Raw genomic sequence first — 7,151 nt, forward strand, 5'->3', positions numbered from 1 at the left:
CAAAAGATGTCTAGTTCAGACATCTATGATCTTCCCAAATCTCTTGGAACTTCATTTCCTCCACCTCCTCTAATTATTCTCCCTTACCCACAAGTTCAAGGTCACTCAAGCCCTAATGGCAAGCAAGGTCTATGTGTGCTCACATCTTGGAGATGAAGTCACATATTGACAAGTCGGGAGAGTTGGGTGTCAAAGCCTTAAGAAAGTTGGTTGTTCAATCACTTTCTAAGTCACATAGTGAGTTACCTCTAGGACTACTATGAAACAGACTATGGCATAACCCTTAATGATCTTATCTATTTGCTTGGAGCACTAGCAGAGCAAATTTGATTAAGAAGATCAACTTCCCAGACTTCAATGGACATTGACAATGGTTACATTGGATACCCAGTAAAAGCTTTCTCTTCCCATTGGAAAGCGATTGGCCATAGTCAACTCGGTTGACCAAATGGTAAAGCGAAAGGCTAATTCTGAGATTGTCCCATGTACCATTCCAAAAGGGTCCATATGGTTCTATTGCTAAAAGGAAAGGGCATTAGTTATGATGCTGCCAAATTCTGAGTATGTTGAATCTGACCGCGAAGATGGATTTCTATCGCTTGATTGAAGATCAAATTCTTGAGCTACTCTTAGGAGTTATGATAGATTGCTAGGAAACATGTAATAGCATAGTTTTCATTTAAAGTTGCATTGTAAGGAAAAGTTTTTTCCTCATTTTATAAATAAATAAAATTTTGTTTTACTTTATTTTATATCTCCTTGCAATGGCATTTATGAAAACTTGATGTTTGTATGTTTCTAGCAATATTGAAAATATGAATTTCATTCTTTCATTTGTGGCAGTGTCTAAATTTACCAAATAAGGAAAGCTTCTCATCATCCAAGTTTTCAGTTGGATAGAAACTTGGAATCATACAAGTTATACAATATGATGAATGAGAACTTTCAGCTTTGGAAAATTAAGACTAGTTCCTTATTCACATGCATATGTGAGTCAAGTGAAGGACTAAGGGATCGAGTACACATTGTTGTGCATTGGTCAAGTCCACCATAAAAGATCGATAAGACTATTCGTCAGGATTTACTAAAGTTTAGTAAATATGGTTATACTTACAGGCTTAAGTATAATTCTGATACATTGGAAAATTTTCGATGTATGGTAGAACGAATGAGAAGAATCAAATTAGGCAGAAGGATAAAAGTTTCTTAAATTTGAAAAGATGGGAGAGTACTTTAGTATCATGTTTTGTGATCATCTTAATGATTCAGAAATCATATCACAATTAGTCCTCTAAGGAAATATTAGTGCAATCTTATGACTAAGAAGAGGAATCTTGAATTGTTAGAATTGTTAAATCACGAAGATGAGTCATACTTCGTTCCAAAACAAGTGTTAGAGTTATACTCCAAGACTATAAGTTGAGTGACATATCTTAAAGAAAGGTTTAAAACACTTGTCAAATGTAAGAGTAAAAGTGTCCTACTCTTGTACATTTGAAATATGTAAGTTGTGATGTTTTGGATAAAACAAAGACCAACTTAGGCCAATTGTGTAGTGTTTGTCTTGATAAAGAATTTGCACTATCTCTTGAATATTTGGCAAGATAGCCTTATATGTCAAAAGGGCAGTGACAGTCTTAAAGATCCTGGAAGAATTTCAAGATCTAATCAAGAATAAAAACATGTAGTTTAACACTAGCACACGACGTGAGGTTTATAACCTATCATGTTGACATATTTCTATTTCTGAGCCCATTCAAGGTAAAGTTGGCTTTGCATATGAGTTCTTATAGTTCTCAATTGGTTTAATAACAACTTGGAAGCAATGGCAGGCCCTTGAGCTGCCATGTGGCAAGAAATTAAGATTGAGTTCAGTCCATATGTGTTTGGATTTGTCATTATCCTTGTCTTGTGACTATGGTTTTGACAATTCACATGGATAAGAACACATACACCATACAATCTAAGGGTCATAAGGTTTCTCTCCGATTCATGAAAATGATGGTGAGGAAACACTTCCACCAAGTAGATTTAAAGCATATGGCAAAAGGTCTAAACAATTGAGACTATGATTATGACATCCCTTTTCATAGTTCTGAAATTTTTTAGATACACATGCATGCTATCTAAGGAAAGGTGTGTGATTTTGATAAAGTTTTTATCACAGCATCTCGTATCCGAAGTCTGAACTTTGGTTAGAAAGTCAATAAAGTATTTATTTCTAGAAGTCCAACTACTTTCTGATTACATGTCAAAGCTAGTGGGAGCATAAGTGTTATGCTTATAATCTTCATGTTATTGGGAACATGATAATTATGATAAGTGTTGCAAGTTAGCAATGTTAATTATAGAAAACAAAAGTTTTAATTGGGAAAAAGTTGTTTTGCTATAATTAAGGGAGAGGAAATTATACTTCATCTCAAATCTATAAGCTAAGATCGTGAGATTTTAATCAAATTTAGTCAAGTATATATATGAATGTTATGTTGGAATGGCTTAACATAAGAAAATTCTATATATGGGTACATTATTTGCATTCTAAAATTCAATTATGATTACAGCATCCCTTTTCATAATATGAATTGTGAGAACTTGGCAAATAGAAATATTGTAGCAAAAGGACTGGTCTAGTATCATGTTTTTATGTGAGACATCATGAATCTTGTCCCATATGCTCCGGATATAGGATCGATTGCATGTGCTATGATATTCATCCTTTCTAAAATTTTCCAAATGCCCGGGGCATTAAGAAGGGAAAAGATCTATAATTAGATATGACTAAAAATATTAAGCAATTGTCGAGGACATTCTAAGGTTTACCAAAGATTGGGTGCTCAGGGACAGTTGGAATTATAGTGTTAATTTTGGAAGGACCATATTGACATATTTTAAAAAGAGGCAACTCTTGTTCAGGAGTGATAGTCAAAATTGGAATATGGAAATGTTCCCATAGGTGGAAGTTATTCATTAAACCTGTGAAAGATTAGGAAACTTAATGCATGATGAATGTTCAAAGGCAATGAACTTTGAATATGAGACTTCGGTTCCATGGAGTTGGTCTCCATTGGAATACTCTGTAATGTATGTTGACAAGTCTTTGTGACTTTGTGCATAATCATTACAAAAGGATCAATGCATATAAGTTTTGAATCTAACAGATTTTGGTAAATGGCAGGAATTTGGAATTCTTGCATTTGCGGTAAGGATTTGGGAGTGTGAAAAGAGAATCACTAAAATTATGTTCAATCGATCTAGTTCACAGAGTAATTATCATAGAAAACTTAGCATGCATACTTGGTGTATGGAATAACTAATTTTTAGACAAACATAGTGTGCAAACTTGGAGTACGGCATGACTAGTGTTTAGAAAAACATAGTGTACATGCTTGGAGCATGGGACAACTATTGTTTTTAATTCAAGTATAAAAGTTGATAGTTTGAAATAGTATGCAATGAATGATGGGTAATCAATATGGTGATAAATAAAAGATGTTTTATTTATATTCATAAGTTCTGAGACCATATTGGATTCGATTATTCTTGTGTTTCACTTTGCATGTTTTGAATTCCAAAATAACTAGGTTGTTCTTCCTGAATGACTAAGTTATTCAAACTATCCACGGTCGGTCATATGTTGGAAGTAGATATTAATCAAGACTGTCATGGGTTGGCTTGTAGTAGTCTAAGTTGTTGGACAAAGTGGTGCTACAACACTCATGAGTGCTCATAAGTTCTAAGTGTTGGATTCAACCCATGCTCATTGGAATCACTTCATGGATTTTAGCACGAGTGATCGTGAGACAATAATAACTTATATTCTTCAAACCTAGACATATGAGTTGTTACTATGAGTTGGTTATACATTGATTGCATGAAAACGCATTGGTAACTCGGTGTTATAAAAACGTGCCTTTGTGTATGATTCAACAAGTAGTAAAACAAGCCATATGAGTCAAAATTTATCCATTCCTTTTACATTCGGCATAAAAGCAATATTTGTGGGCCCCTCGATGATTTAATGATGATACATGTGAGTGTTTGGCCAATCCAGGACTGATTTGATATGTTCAATCAGTCAGTCGTCATAAATCGGAAATGGGGAAACAACAAATAGACAGAGAGAATGATTTATAATCCATGTCTCAGTCCATATGATATCTAGAATGGGGGAATATATGATCCCTTATCTAATGGACAAGTCATTGACAAAGGTCAAAGTTCGTCGACAAGGTCAGAGTTCGACGGGTTGGATGAACAACTCGGCGAGTCCGATGAAGATTACCTTGGGCTCGGCGAGTGGCATGATGACTCGGCGAGTTGGAAAGTTATGCAAGGAACTCGATGAGTTGCTGAGGGTACTCGACGAGTTGAGGTCAACATGGACTGTTGACCTTGATAGTTGACTTCGACTTTTACCAAGGGTTGACCATTTTGACTTTTGAGGATAATTGGTAAGCGAGTATTTATGAATTGGATCTTTGATTGTTATAGGTGCTGGAGTTTGGGGCAGTGTTTCGGGAGCATGATATCTTGGTTCAGTCTGGCATTGGAAGGTGATTTATCCTCACTATATCAATAGGGTCTAAGGCACCAAGGCCGACCCTTTATGTATTTGTATCTGGATTATGACATCATGTGTTTATTGATTACATCCTGATAGTTAGGTGATGATATGCTTATGCTTAGTGACCTGGTTAGGTCGGTGTCCTGGTTATAGGATGATGCTATGTTAGTGATCGGTTAGGTCTGTACCCCGGTTATTGGGATGTTGCTATGATTAGTGATATGTTAGATCGGTTTGACTGTTATATGATATGACCTAGAGTATGATACTTATGTGCACATGTTTGTTCGGTTGGGGGTTGGGTTGAGGCGGTCCTGCTTTATGTTGTAGGCCAACATACCCGGTGAGCGGTCCGGATAGGCTGTAGGCCCTGCGAGGCGGTCCAATCATGTCGAAGGCTCGGGAGCGGTCCAGTCAGGCTGAAGGCTCATTATACATGTTGTTCTGTATTTCTTGATACAATATGATTATGATTATGATTATATGAGGTTGGTATTTTGGTGGTAACTCACTAAGCCTTCGGGCTTACAGTTTCAGTTTATTGTTTTAGGTTTAGCGGATGGCCGCGGGAAGGAGAAGACGTGACCGTACACTTCCTCGATGGACGATTATGATTTCTGGGAACTCTGATGTATAAACTATTTTGGAAAACAAATTGTAATAAATTAATGGTTTCAAATGATTTAAAAAGTTTTTAAATTTGCTCGAATTTTGTGGGTGTTACAAGGATACCGAGGATCATAAACAAGATGTGAATAACCATGCAAATGTGCTTGGTAAACTCATTGTGTTTTTCATTAACTATTGATGTGTCGGTAAACCACACACTCCATCAAAATGATAATTATGAGATACCCATTACTACTTTTTATTAGTGCCTGTTAGTGTGCTGCTAAACCACACACGCTCCACTAACGACCGATAAAGCATAATGTGCAATTTCATGGACTAGCATACTTTTCACACTTTTCCTAAAGTAACTAGAGTTGGGATTTTGTAAAATAGTGTTCTAGTACTTTCTTAATAACATTATACTATTAATTAAATTTAGTTGTCTTATCAAATCCGTTCTGCTAACAACCCTCCACTAATCAAGGAAGCGGTGGGTGAGAATGGACACCCATTCAACTACCATTTTATAGGCAGTTTCCTTATACCCCCCTTATAGACTAGCTTCGTGAATGAGGCATACTAGCGATTTGATTGACCATATTCTTATACATATATAATATTTAACTTTTCATTACAATACATATATAAGGTGTGTTTTAAACTTTTTAAAACTTTAGGGTTTATCATAAAATTTTCTAAAATTAAACTTTTAATTCAAATTTAAAATAAACCAAATAACTAGATTTAATAATTATCTATTAATTAACTTTTAATTTATTTATTAAATCTTGTAAGGATTATCTAATTAAATTAAACATTTAATTTAATCCTAATCAATATCCCTCTAGATTTCGAAAAATAGGGTATAGGATAATTTCCTTGTTTTTCTCAATTATCCAATTAAGTAACAATTATCCAAAAATAAGAAACACTAAAAATACCATGTAAATTTCAAAATTCAAGGGAGGAGGCTAAGGTTTCCAAAACCATAACCCTAATTTCGATTAGGGTTCATGGAGGCTAGGGTTTTTCGAAAAACCCTTTGAACCAAAAACCCTAAAAACGAAAATTGGCCTTTTAGGGTTTAATAGCTATAAATCCTAATTTGCAATTCAACTATTATAGCAATTCAATTTAAAACAAAAACAATGGCTTTGATACCACTGATGAGTTTTAGGTAAAACAAAAAAACTAGAAAGCAATTCCTAAGTTCACATGCAACCTACTTTGGATCTATGTTCTAACTATTGAACATGTAACTTTGAATTGCAAAACAAGAACCCTAAGGAGAGAGTCTATTTTTGAAATTAACCAATTAGGGTTGAAGAGTTACACACCTTTCAGTTGTTATAGCAAACAATTGGTAATCCTTTTGATCCTGATCTTCTTGGAAGCTTAGCACCACAAATGTAATGCCTCTAATCGAGTCACACCCAATAGCTAGCACGAAGGAAGCTTGAAGGAGAGAGAGAGAGTAGGGTATGCAATTTTCGGCCCTAGGGTTTCTTCAAGGAATGAGTGACCGATTTTAGGTGCCAGGAAGCTCCTTATATAACTGAGGGATCTAGGGTTAAGCGAAAACCCTAATGTTCCTTTGCTTGGGGCCTAAGCTTATCCAAAGGCCTTTTCCAAGCCCCTTGGACGAAATCATTAGGGTTTCCCCTATAGATTTCGTCCACCCCCTTCCAAGGAGGTTCTGGAACCTTCCACTCAACTATTTGATAATTGCAAACTAGTCCCCGCACTTTATAATTAATATAGTTAACCCCAAAATTAATTCTAATTAATTTCTGGCTAACTATTAATTAAACCTTATGATTTCTAATTAATATATTAATCTTTTAGCATATTTGTAACATCCAAAATTTTAAGCCATATTTAAACTTTTCCGACCATTAAAAAAACAAATAGTGTTATAAAAATTGTTTTCAAAATATTATTCATCAGAGTGTCCCAGAATCTAAAATCATAAGGA

This window comes from Lactuca sativa, chromosome 4 (assembly GCF_002870075.4).
Source record: "Lactuca sativa cultivar Salinas chromosome 4, Lsat_Salinas_v11, whole genome shotgun sequence".
Classification (NCBI taxonomy): Eukaryota; Viridiplantae; Streptophyta; class Magnoliopsida; order Asterales; family Asteraceae; genus Lactuca; species Lactuca sativa.